This window comes from Amia ocellicauda, chromosome 12 (genome assembly GCF_036373705.1).
Source record: "Amia ocellicauda isolate fAmiCal2 chromosome 12, fAmiCal2.hap1, whole genome shotgun sequence".
Lineage (NCBI taxonomy): Eukaryota > Metazoa > Chordata > Actinopteri > Amiiformes > Amiidae > Amia > Amia ocellicauda.
In genome coordinates, this window is record NC_089861.1 from 39161375 (window position 1) to 39174445 (window position 13071).

Below are 13071 nucleotides of genomic sequence, written 5' to 3' on the forward strand. Positions count from 1 at the left end.
GCAAATGAAGTGTTCTGAGAAAAGCAAAGCGGCGAAAGGACATTTTCCCGTGTGCATGTAGATGGCCGACTTTGACACGGCTTGATGAAGTCTTGTGGATCCTACCACTGCTTAAGTGCACTACTACGCTTGCCTTCAGGGAGTTTCATGTCAAACATTCAAAAAACAGGACTTGAACTAGACGGATGAACACCTACGATCGGTCTTGGCCGATGTGGGGATCGAACCCAAGACCTTGGCGTTATTAGCACCATGCTCTAACCAACTGAGCTAACCGGCCATCAAAAGGAGTCTCTCTGCCAGGCATTTCCTCATGTTTATGTAATTTGGCTGCAAAATGCATTACACACAAGTGTGAAAAGAACACTTTTGCAATTCCTAGCATTGGTGATGCTATAAATCAATCTGTCAGGAGTGGGATTTGAACCCACGCCTCCATCAGGAGACCAGAAAACCCTTCTACACTCTTCAAGGGAACAACACCTTAAGTCTGGCAAATTAGACCACTCGGCCATTCTGAGAGGATGTATACGTCCACCGCGAGATTATATACTGATCAAGAAAACTGCGGGAACACTTAAATCACACATCGGATCTCCGTGATCAAAATCTAGGAAACCTCAAGATCTTCACCGTACATTGCATAATTCGTAACTCTCCCACCTCCATGCTTTTGAGACTGTACTGGGAGACACAGCAAACTTTCTTCAGACGGCACGTATGGATGTGCCATACTGGAGGAGCTGGACTACCTGTGCAACCTGAATGGGCTGCAGGGAGCACCTCATAATTCCAGTAGTGACAAGGACACTAGCAAAAGGCAAAACTAGAGAAGAATCAGTCAGGAAGGATAAGGAGAGAGCAATCGTCTGTGGCTTCCACCTGCAAAACCATTCCCTTTTTGGGGTTGTCTTGCTGTTGCCTATCTCCGGTGCACCTGCTGTCACTTTCATTTGCACCAAAACAAGAGACAGTGATTCACAACCGCTTAGGCTTCCTAACTGTACAGATTAATATGCCTGAACTGTAACTGACTTGGTATTATGCTGTGATGATTACTTGTTCCCTTATTTTTTTGAGAGGTGTATTATAGAAGATAGCCTTGAGAATGCGGCCACAGAATTGCGGGAATCCGTGACTTTCAACACTTATGCAACCGAGTCGAGGTGACCAACAGCTCAATGTCTGGTTGGCACCATGGCTTAGATGTGCCATTCATGAAACTTGCGTTGATTCTTGAAGCCACTGGCATTGCTTCCCTCTCCAAGTCTGTGTAATAAGGAATTGGCAGGAGCCCACGAGTTGAAACTATCAGAGGACAGAATGCAAATGAAGTGTTCTGAGAAAAGCAAAGCGGCGAAAGGACATTTTCCCGTGTGCATGTAGATGGCCGACTTTGACACGGCTTGATGAAGTCTTGTGGATCCTACCACTGCTTAAGTGCACTACTACGCTTGCCTTCAGGGAGTTTCATGTCAAACATTCAAAAAACAGGACTCGAACTAGACGGATGAGCACCTACGATCGGTCTTGGCCGATGTGGGGATCGAACCCAAGACCTTGGCGTTATTAGCACCACGCTCTAACCAACTGAGCTAACCGGCCATCAAAAGGAGTCTCTCTGCCAGGCATTTCCTCATGTTTATGTAATTTGGCTGCAAAATGCATTACACACAAGTGTGAAAAGAACACTTTTGCAATTCCTAGAATTGGTGATGCTATAAATCTATCTGTCAGGAGTGGGATTTGAACCCACGCCTCCATCAGGAGACCAGAAAACCCTTCTACACTCTTCAAGGGAACAACACCTTAAGTCTGGCAAATTAGACCACTCGGCCATTCTGAGAGGATGTATACGTCCACCGCGAGATTATATACTGATCAAGAAAACTGCGGGAACACTTAAATCACACATCGGATCTCCGTGATCAAAATCTAGGAAACCTCAAGATCTTCACCGTACATTGCATAATTCGTAACTCTCCCACCTCCATGCTTTTGAGACTGTATTGGGAGACACAGCAAACTTTCTTCAGACGGCACGTATGGATGTGCCATACTGGAGGAGCTGGACTACCTGTGCAACCTGAATGGGCTGCAGGGAGCACCTCATAATTCCAGTAGTGACAAGGACACTAGCAAAAGGCAAAACTAGAGAAGAATCAGTCAGGAAGGATAAGGAGAGAGCAATCGTCTGTGGCTTCCACCTGCAAAACCATTCCCTTTTTGGGGTTGTCTTGCTGTTGCCTATCTCCGGTGCACCTGCTGTCACTTTCATTTGCACCAAAACAAGAGACAGTGATTCACAACCGCTTAGGCTTCCTAACTGTACAGATTAATATGCCTGAACTGTAACTGACTTGGTATTATGCTGTGATGATTACTTGTTCCCTTATTTTTTTGAGAGGTGTATTATAGAAGATAGCCTTGAGAATGCGGCCACAGAATTGCGGGAATCCGTGACTTTCAACACTTATGCAACCGAGTCGAGGTGACCAACAGCTCAATGTCTGGTTGGCACCATGGCTTAGATGTGCCATTCATGAAACTTGCGTTGATTCTTGAAGCCACTGGCATTGCTTCCCTCTCCAAGTCTGTGTAATAAGGAATTGGCAGGAGCCCACGAGTTGAAACTATCAGAGGACAGAATGCAAATGAAGTGTTCTGAGAAAAGCAAAGCGGCGAAAGGACATTTTCCCGTGTGCATGTAGATGGCCGACTTTGACACGGCTTGATGAAGTCTTGTGGATCCTACCACTGCTTAAGTGCACTACTACGCTTGCCTTCAGGGAGTTTCATGTCAAACATTCAAAAAACAGGACTCGAACTAGACGGATGAGCACCTACGATCGGTCTTGGCCGATGTGGGGATCGAACCCAAGACCTTGGCGTTATTAGCACCACGCTCTAACCAACTGAGCTAACCGGCCATCAAAAGGAATCTCTCTGCCAGGCATTTCCTCATGTTTATGTAATTTGGCTGCAAAATGCATTACACACAAGTGTGAAAAGAACACTTTTGCAATTCCTAGAATTGGTGATGCTATAAATCTATCTGTCAGGAGTGGGATTTGAACCCACGCCTCCATCAGGAGACCAGAAAACCCTTCTACACTCTTCAAGGGAACAACACCTTAAGTCTGGCAAATTAGACCACTCGGCCATTCTGAGAGGATGTATACGTCCACCGCGAGATTATATACTGATCAAGAAAACTGCGGGAACACTTAAATCACACATCGGATCTCCGTGATCAAAATCTAGGAAACCTCAAGATCTTCACCGTACATTGCATAATTCGTAACTCTCCCACCTCCATGCTTTTGAGACTGTATTGGGAGACACAGCAAACTTTCTTCAGACGGCACGTATGGATGTGCCATACTGGAGGAGCTGGACTACCTGTGCAACCTGAATGGGCTGCAGGGAGCACCTCATAATTCCAGTAGTGACAAGGACACTAGCAAAAGGCAAAACTAGAGAAGAATCAGTCAGGAAGGATAAGGAGAGAGCAATCGTCTGTGGCTTCCACCTGCAAAACCATTCCCTTTTTGGGGTTGTCTTGCTGTTGCCTATCTCCGGTGCACCTGCTGTCACTTTCATTTGCACCAAAACAAGAGACAGTGATTCACAACCGCTTAGGCTTCCTAACTGTACAGATTAATATGCCTGAACTGTAACTGACTTGGTATTATGCTGTGATGATTACTTGTTCCCTTATTTTTTTGAGAGGTGTATTATAGAAGATAGCCTTGAGAATGCGGCCACAGAATTGCGGGAATCCGTGACTTTCAACACTTATGCAACCGAGTCGAGGTGACCAACAGCTCAATGTCTGGTTGGCACCATGGCTTAGATGTGCCATTCATGAAACTTGCGTTGATTCTTGAAGCCACTGGCATTGCTTCCCTCTCCAAGTCTGTGTAATAAGGAATTGGCAGGAGCCCACGAGTTGAAACTATCAGAGGACAGAATGCAAATGAAGTGTTCTGAGAAAAGCAAAGCGGCGAAAGGACATTTTCCCGTGTGCATGTAGATGGCCGACTTTGACACGGCTTGATGAAGTCTTGTGGATCCTACCACTGCTTAAGTGCACTACTACGCTTGCCTTCAGGGAGTTTCATGTCAAACATTCAAAAAACAGGACTCGAACTAGACGGATGAGCACCTACGATCGGTCTTGGCCGATGTGGGGATCGAACCCAAGACCTTGGCGTTATTAGCACCACGCTCTAACCAACTGAGCTAACCGGCCATCAAAAGGAGTCTCTCTGCCAGGCATTTCCTCATGTTTATGTAATTTGGCTGCAAAATGCATTACACACAAGTGTGAAAAGAACACTTTTGCAATTCCTAGCATTGGTGATGCTATAAATCAATCTGTCAGGAGTGGGATTTGAACCCACGCCTCCATCAGGAGACCAGAAAACCCTTCTACACTCTTCAAGGGAACAACACCTTAAGTCTGGCAAATTAGACCACTCGGCCATTCTGAGAGGATGTATACGTCCACCGGGAGATTATATACTGATCAAGAAAACTGCGGGAACACTTAAATCACACATCGGATCTCCGTGATCAAAATCTAGGAAACCTCAAGATCTTCACCGTACATTGCATAATTCGTAACTCTCCCACCTCCATGCTTTTGAGACTGTACTGGGAGACACAGCAAACTTTCTTCAGACGGCACGTATGGATGTGCCATACTGGAGGAGCTGGACTACCTGTGCAACCTGAATGGGCTGCAGGGAGCACCTCATAATTCCAGTAGTGACAAGGACACTAGCAAAAGGCAAAACTAGAGAAGAATCAGTCAGGAAGGATAAGGAGAGAGCAATCGTCTGTGGCCACCACCTGCAAAACCATTCCCTTTTTGGGGTTGTCTTGCTGTTGCCTATCTCCGGTGCACCTGCTGTCACTTTCATTTGCACCAAAACAAGAGACAGTGATTCACAACCGCTTAGGCTTCCTAACTGTACAGATTAATATGCCTGAACTGTAACTGACTTGGTATTATGCTGTGATGATTACTTGTTCCCTTATTTTTTTGAGAGGTGTATTATAGAAGATAGCCTTGAGAGTGCGGCCACAGAATTGCGGGAATCCGTGACTTTCAACACTTATGCAACCGAGTCGAGGTGACCAACAGCTTAGTGTCAGAAAATAAAAGAACACTTTTGCAATTCCTAGCATTGGTCATGCTATAAATCAGTCTGTCAGAAGTGGTATTTGAACCTACGCCTCCATCAGGAGACCAGAAAACTCTTCTACACTCTTCGAGAAAACAACTGCATTTCCGTCCTTGCACTCTCTCATTAATCCAATCTTGCCCAGTCAGCGAGAGAAGCCATGTACATGCTTTGCCTTCCTCTCCCTCTCCCTTCACTGCCAGTTCAGCGATGACATCTCAGAACTCTCTCACAGCTGACTTCTATGACATCACAGAGTGCATCAATTCCGTGGCTTCTCATCTGTCGCCACACTGTCAGGGTTGACTTTCTCACTCACTATGCCAAGCTTTCTCGGAAACACTGGAATACGTGGATGAGTTTGTACCACTTTTGGAGGTTTTGCCCACCTGGGGCGAGGCTGTGATCCAGCTGAAAAGCAATTCGGGCATGTGGGCAGCGAAAGATGTATCTGTGATGAAGAGAAACCCAGGTCGATGATGTTTCCAATCAGCCCCATCGGTCCAGCCACAGACACACACACAGACAGCCACAAGCACAGACTGCCACAGACACACAGACAGCCACAGATAGACAGACAAACACACAGACAGTGTGCCTGACAAAAACTTTCCCTCACAGTCAAGTCAACATGAGTCGTATTATCTAAAAGAAGAACCCATCATTTCCTTTCATCTCTATATCAGAGAGAGCGATTAAAAAAACACATCTGTAAATGCTACTTGTACAAGCACGCTGAGATGCCCCATCATCAGTAGGCATGCTCTGTGGCGCAATGGATAGCGCGTTGGACTTTTAGTGAAAAGGGCAGTGGTCATTCAATGGTTGTGGGATCGAGTACCACCGGAGTCAGTGCTCACTTCATGACCCGGAGGCTTTTCTTGCCATCTTCAAGCGCACTGCCCGGTGTTGCGACTGGCCGGAGTCGGAGTGGGCGGTACGCCTGGCTCCCCTGCCACCCGAGTGCTTCGTCCCGAGGATGCCCTAGACTACAAAAGTCTGAGGGACAGTGTCCTGGACCGGGTCGGTCTGACGTCGGACGGCCAGCGCCGAAAGCTCAGAAGCCTCCGGTTCGAACCTGGCTCCCGGTGCCTGCCACCGCTGGCTCAAGCCACGGAAGTTGCCGACCTGGTGGCCTTGGAGCAGTTCATCTGCCATCTCCCACGTCCAACCTGAAGGCTGGCACCAGGCTGGCAGAGAACCATCATTGCCCGGGACGATGCCACCTTCTGATGCCCGACGGCGGGCACCCTCCCTTCCATTCCCAAGACCCCCTCTGACCCGACTGTCCTGGATACCAGCATGTTGCCAAACACCACACCTAAACATGTTTCTCCCCGACCCACTTCCCCTTCTCGCCTTGCCTGTCCCAAAAACAAATCTGCCTCCTTAGCTCCTTCTTTTTCTCTCTCCCCCGGCAGTGTGTGGTCCCCTGGAAAAACCACGGTGACGTTGCGGGCAGCCTGGACATCGCCCGGCCGGGTGCTCGCTAGTGAAAACTATCTATCTAATATTAAGGATCATAGGCTCTCATCTGATTTGGCTGGGGCAGGTCACCTGTGTCGTGACAAGACCTTAAGCCGGATAATGGACCGATTCTTCTGGCCAGGCATCAAAAAGGAGGTAGAAAGATGGTGTGCTGCCTGTCCGGAGTGCCAGAAGACCAATGCCAGTGCAGTACCGTGGGCTCCGCTGGTACCGCTGCCTCTCATGGAGATACCATTTGAGCGCATTGGGATGGATTTGATCGGTCCGTTGGAGAAAAGCTCCGCGGGGTATCAATTTGTGCTGGTCATAGTAGACTATGCCACTCGGTACCTGGAGGCAATTCGTCTACGGACAATGTCAGCGACTAGGATCGCCGAGGAGCTGTTTAAGGTCTTCACTCGGGTGGGGATCCCAAAGGAAATCCTGACAGATCAGGGCTCTCCATTCATGTCACGCGTGATGCGAGACCTCTGTAGGCTGCTGGGGATAAAGTCCATCAGGACCTCAATCTATCATCCCCAGACAGACGCCCTAGTGGAGCTCTTTAATAAAACCCTAAAGAACATGATCTGTAAGTTTGTGAGCACAGACGCTTGGGACTGGGACAAGTTATTGCCACCCCTGCTGTTCGCTGTACGCGAGGTGCCCCAGACGTCCACTGGCTTCTCTCCCTTCGAGCTGCTGTACGGGAGGCGGCTGAGGGGCATCCTCGACTTAATAAAGGAGGACTGGGAGGCGACCGCCCCCTCCCAGACCTCTATGGTACAGCACATCCTGGACATGAGAGATCGGCTATCGGCACTGGGGAAACTTGCACAGTTGCATCTCTTACAGGCCCAGGAGCGACAACAGCGCATGTACAACAGGAGAGCCCGGTTACGATCGTTCACCCAAGGACAAGGTACTGGTGTTATTCCCAAATTCAACATCTAAACTGCTGGCTAAGTGGCAGGGACCCTTTTTGGTCACACGCCGCTTAGGGGATGCTGATTATTGAGGTGTGTCGCCCAGATCGTCGGAGGTAAAAGCAGATCTATCATCTGAACATGCTGAAGAAGTGGCGAGAGCAGGAAGCATTGGGTGCTTTTAGTTCCCCCCACAATAAAGAGTCTGAAGCCGCTGTTTCTGAGGTTCGCACTGAACTCAATTTAACAAACGCCCATTTAACAAACGCCCAGAAACAGCACGTTTGCTCTTTATTGTGCCGCTTCCAGCATGTCTTTTCTCACCGACCCGTGCTCACACCTCTCATTGAACACCACATCCACACAGCACTGGACCACTGCGTGCGTGTCAAACCCTATCGCACCCCCTATTACAAAAAGTAGGCTGTCAATGAAGAGGTGCAGAAGATGTTGGAGCTGGGAGTCATTGAAAAGTCACAATCGGAATGGTGTAGCCCTATAGTCTTGGTGCCAAAGCCTGACGGCAGCACTAGATTCTGCGTTGATTATAGGGAGCTCAATGCAGTGTCTAGGTTTGATGCCTATCCGATGCTCCGTGTGGATGAGTTGCTGGATCGGCTGGGCGCTGCTCACGGAAAACCCGGGCAAGTGAACAGTTGGGAGGAGGGAGACCAAGTATCTGGGGTACCTCTTAGGAGGGGGGCAGGTACGGCCAGTCGTTGACAAGGTGACCGCTATTGCCTCCTGTCCGCCTCCTAAGTCCAAAAAGGAAGTTCGGCAGTTTTTGGGGTTTTCCGGGTATTATCGCCAGTTTCTGCCGGACTTTGCCACCCTGGCTTACCCCCTGACCGAACTGATGCGAAAAGGTGCTCCAGATACTTTCCAGTGGACGGAGCAGTGCCAGGTGGCTTTCCAGGCGATTAAGGACCGCCTCTGCCAACACCCTTTTTTTAAATGCCTTGACTTCTCTCTCCCTTTCATTCTACAGACCGACGCCTGAGAAGTTGGAGTGGGCACGGTCCTGTCCCAGAGTGTTGGGGGTCAGGAACACCCCGTCCTCTATCTAAGCAAACAATTATCGCCCAGGAGCGTAAATATAGCACCATTGAAAAGGAGTGTCTCGCTATAAAGTGGGCTGTGCCCTGTTTATTTAATCCCTCTCCCTCCCCGACGGAAGCAGCTAACCGACAAGAAGGTGGACTGAGTCTATTACCCCTGTCTGCCCGGAGCACCCCGATTGTGGACACTTTTTGCTTTTGCTTTTGATTTTGTTTTTGTTTTGTATCTCCGCCCTTTTTTGACATACCTGAACAAAATAAAGCCCGGACACAACCGAAACCGGAGACTCTCCCTCTCTCTCTCCCCGTTATTTGTGTCCGGCTTTCACAGTAGGCTATTCAAGAAGGGGGGCTCAAAGATGGCCAGATATAAATTTATCTATTTTATTTTATTTTATTTATTGTGCTTTGTTGGCACAGTGTTTAATGTTCAGTCTTAAATACATATTTTTTAATTGTAGTTTTGTAATTGATTTTGTCTTTGAAAAGCAAGACAAAATAATAAAAAGCACATTTTAGATTATTTAATTTATGCAATGGTGAAAAAATTGTCAAGTTAACTGAAATGTAAAAAACAACAAACAAAAAAAACTATCAAAACAATCTGATGCATTTAAAAGAACAATAACGGTCAATGCATTTGACAAATAAAAAAAACATCAAAACATTCAAAAACAGTGAAACCAGTGCTATTTAGAAATAATTAATACAATCATTTCCATAATTTCTTTACGTACTGTTGGAAATATATCATCTGGCCCAGGTGATTTGTTTGTTTTTAATTCTGCTAGTCCCTTTACTACCTCCTCCTCATTTATCCTGATCTCTCTTAGGGTTTGACTGGACTGGTTGTTAACCTGTGGCATGTTATCTGTTTTTTCTTTAGTAAAAACCTCAATATTGTCAGCTCAGCATACCTTAGTATAACTTAATATAAGCAACAGAGACGCTGCTGTGAAGGAGCGCAATAGTCTCTATAGCCACTCTGTCACAGCCACCTCAATAAATACATCAATTCATTAATCACTGTATTGACTTCAACCATTTAAACACATGTAATGTTTTGCTTTATGCTAGGGGTGGCTAACCCTGGTCCTGGATTTGAGCCCCCACCTCCCCAGGGATCTGTATTGGCAAACTGCTGAGCTGATGATATTGACTGCAAAGGGGAATCTCTCTGGAATGGTCCATTATACAGGGGAGCTAAAGACCTCCAGGAAAGCACTAACCTGTGGCCCTGGGGCCCTGGGGCCCTGGGGTTTGTCTGCCTAACGCTCGTCCTCTGTTCTTTGGGTCTGCACTGGTTCTGGTCCTATCTGACCAACCTGTTCTGAATAGGGCAGTGGTTCTCGACCTGCGGCCCGTCACACATGGAAGTGCGGCCCACGATATGACACCCACATTTAACACTACAAGCGCAGAGCCGGTCAATTTGACCGTTTTGGTTATTCAAATTTGAATTATACTGTGTTCCAAAATACACTGCGCATATACCCATTCGTGACTATTCCTAACTATATGTATTAAACATGCCTACAGCGTTTTAGCTGCATAAACATGAAAATAAATAAGTTATAAACACATTTACCTAGAATAGCCAAAATCGGGTTATTTTGACTGGTCATTTAAATACATAATAACTCAAATATAACACATAATCCTGCCTTCCCTTTACAATAGAGTCAGTCTGGCACTCAAGTGGCGATCTCTACCTGTCTACAATCTTTCATGTGCTTGAAAAACACATGCATTTGTACAGCATTACAGGTGTTTTCTTACAACTGTAGTAAGATTGAGTGGATACAGTGATTACCCGCAAATCAACATGGATTTGAAACGGAGATTGAAGAGAGCTCGTTTTGGAAATTGGACAAGTAAAATCATGTTCTGTGAAATTGCAGTGTCTCACCACACAATAAGATGAGTTACAACAACCTCAACTTGAACAGAATTGTAAAACTTTAAATAACGTGCTCAGGTAACCACAAAACATATGTTCTATGAACGTTTTGTGTAATGCGCATGTGCCAAAACCATCACGTCATGATGACATACTACTTTACCGGAGTTGAAAATTTTTTTGTATTAATTAGCATGGGATAAAGTTGCTGATCATGCAAGAAAAGATGAAGTAGCCCGCGTTTGAATGATTATAGATGGACTTTGTGGATTGCAAATAATGAAATTAATAGTCATTCTTCCTCAACTTTCATTACTTACAGTGGGGGAAAAAAGTATTTGATCCCCTGCTGATTTTGTACGTTTGCCCACTGACAAATAAATGATCAGTCTATAGTTTTAATGGTAGGTGTATTTTAGCAGTGAGAGACAGAATAACAACAAAAAAATCCAGAAAAATGCATTTCAAAAGTTATAAATTGATTTGCATGTTAATGAGGGAAATAAGTATTTGACCCCTTCGACTTAGTACTTGGTGGCAAAACCCTTGTTGGCAATCACAGAGGTCAGACGTTTCTTGTAGTTGGCCACCAGGTTTGCACACATCTCAGGAGGGATTTTGTCCCACTCCTCTTTGCAGATCCTCTCCAAGTCATTAAGGTTTCGAGGCTGACGTTTGGCAACTCGAACCTTCAGCTCCCTCCACAGATTTTCTATGGGATTAAGGTCTGGAGACTGGCTAGGCCACTCCTTGACCTTAATGTGCTTCTTTTTGAGCCACTCCTGTGTGTTTTGGGTCATTGTCATGCTGGAATACCCATCCACGACCCATTTTCAATGCCCTGGCTGAGGGAAGGAGGTTCTCACCCAAGATTTGACGGTACATGGCCCCGTCCATTATCCCTTTGATGCGGTGCAGTTGTCCTGTCCCCTTAGCAGAAAAACACCCCCAAAGCATAATGTTTCCACCTCCATGTTTGATGGTGGGGATGGTGTTCTTGAGGTCATAGGCAGCATTGCTCCTCCTCCAAACACGGCGAGTTGAGTTGATGCCAAAGAGCTCGATTTTGGTCTCATCTGACCACAACACTTTCACCCAGTTCTCCTCTGAATCATTCAGATGTTCATTGGCAAACTTTAGATGGGCCTGTACATGTGCTTTCTTGAGAAGGGGGATCTTGCGGGCGCTGCAGGATTTCAGTCCTTCATGGCGTAGTGTGTTACCAATTGTTTTCTTGGTGACTATGGTCCCAGCTGCCTTGAGATCATTAACAAGATCCTCCCGTGTAGTTCTGGGCTGATTCCTCACCGTTCTCATGATCATTGAAACTCCACGAGGTGAGATCTTGCATGGAGCCCCAGACCGAGGAAGACTGACAGTTATTTTGTGTTTCTTCCATTTGCGAATAATCGCACCAACTGTTGTCACCTTCTCACCAAGCTGCTTGGCGATGGTCTTGTAGCCCATTCCAGCCTTGTGTAGGTCTACAATCTTGTCCCTGACATCCTTGGACAGCTCTTTGGTCTTTGCCATGGTGGAGAGTTTGGAATCTGATTGATTGATTGCTTCTGTGGACAGGTGTCTTTTATACAGGTAACGAGCTGAGATTTAGGAGCGCTCCTAATGTCAGCTCATTACCTGTATAAAAGACACCTGGGAGCCAGAAATCTTGCTGATTGATAGGAGATCAAATACTTCTTTCCCTAATTAACATGCAAATCAATTTATAACTTTTTTGAAATGAGTTTTTCTGGATTTTTTTGTTGTTATTCTGTCTCTCACTGTTAAAATACACCTACCATTAAAATTATAGACTGATCATTTCTTTGTCAGTGGGCAAACGTACAAAATCAGCAGGGGATCAAATACTTTTTTCCCTCACTGTAAGTAATGAAAGTTGAGGAAGAATGACTATTTTGTCAATTAGACTTGGTTTATAGTTGTGAAAACTTGAAAAATTAAGTTCAATTAATATGTTTTTCAGTTGACTTAACAAAAAATTCTAAATGCTTATTAATTGATAGAGTACGTTGGCTCAATTTACTGCATGTTATTTCAACAGTGAGTGAACTTAACACTTCATGTTTGCTAAACTGAGTCAAAGCAACAAGATGACTTGACTAAGTCACGTTGCGTCAACAAATAATTTTTACAGTGTAGCGGTTACATTTATGATTTGAAGAAATGTGGCTTCATTTTTAGTAAGAGGCTCAACTGAGTGTAGGTCCTTGTTTTGTGAAAGTATGCCTCAAAGCTAACCATATTGTGACTGCAGTTCACCATTGGTCGTTTGAAAATATCAAATAGCATGTGCTCTCTCTGGTTGGTTCCCTGACTAATTGAGGTAGAAAGCAGTCGTTTGCCCTCTAAAACATTTCTACTACTGCTTCTGTAGTCTCAACTGGGCTTTCCCAGTCAATGTTAGGAAATCTAAAACCCCATTATAACAGCCACTATAGCCCAATTGAAAAATCGTTTAAAGTGGTAATGTTATCTCTGAATAACTAGTTGTGTGCAAGTTTCTATCA

General features: G+C 45.7%; 4 non-coding genes across 4 annotated transcripts; all 4 read right to left on the minus strand.

The window, feature by feature from the left end:
- Positions 1-206: 206 nt before the first annotated feature.
- trnai-aau (transfer RNA isoleucine (anticodon AAU)) lies at positions 207-280 on the minus strand. The gene has a single exon. It is a non-coding gene; the product is annotated as a tRNA-Ile (tRNA).
- A 1251-nt stretch (positions 281-1531) lies between these two features.
- Positions 1532-1605, minus strand: trnai-aau (transfer RNA isoleucine (anticodon AAU)). Its single transcript has one exon. It is a non-coding gene; the product is annotated as a tRNA-Ile (tRNA).
- A 1251-nt stretch (positions 1606-2856) lies between these two features.
- On the minus strand, positions 2857-2930 carry trnai-aau (transfer RNA isoleucine (anticodon AAU)). The gene has a single exon. It is a non-coding gene; the product is annotated as a tRNA-Ile (tRNA).
- Positions 2931-4181: 1251 nt separating this feature from the next.
- On the minus strand, positions 4182-4255 carry trnai-aau (transfer RNA isoleucine (anticodon AAU)). Its single transcript has one exon. It is a non-coding gene; the product is annotated as a tRNA-Ile (tRNA).
- Between the last annotated feature and the right edge of the window lie 8816 nt (positions 4256-13071).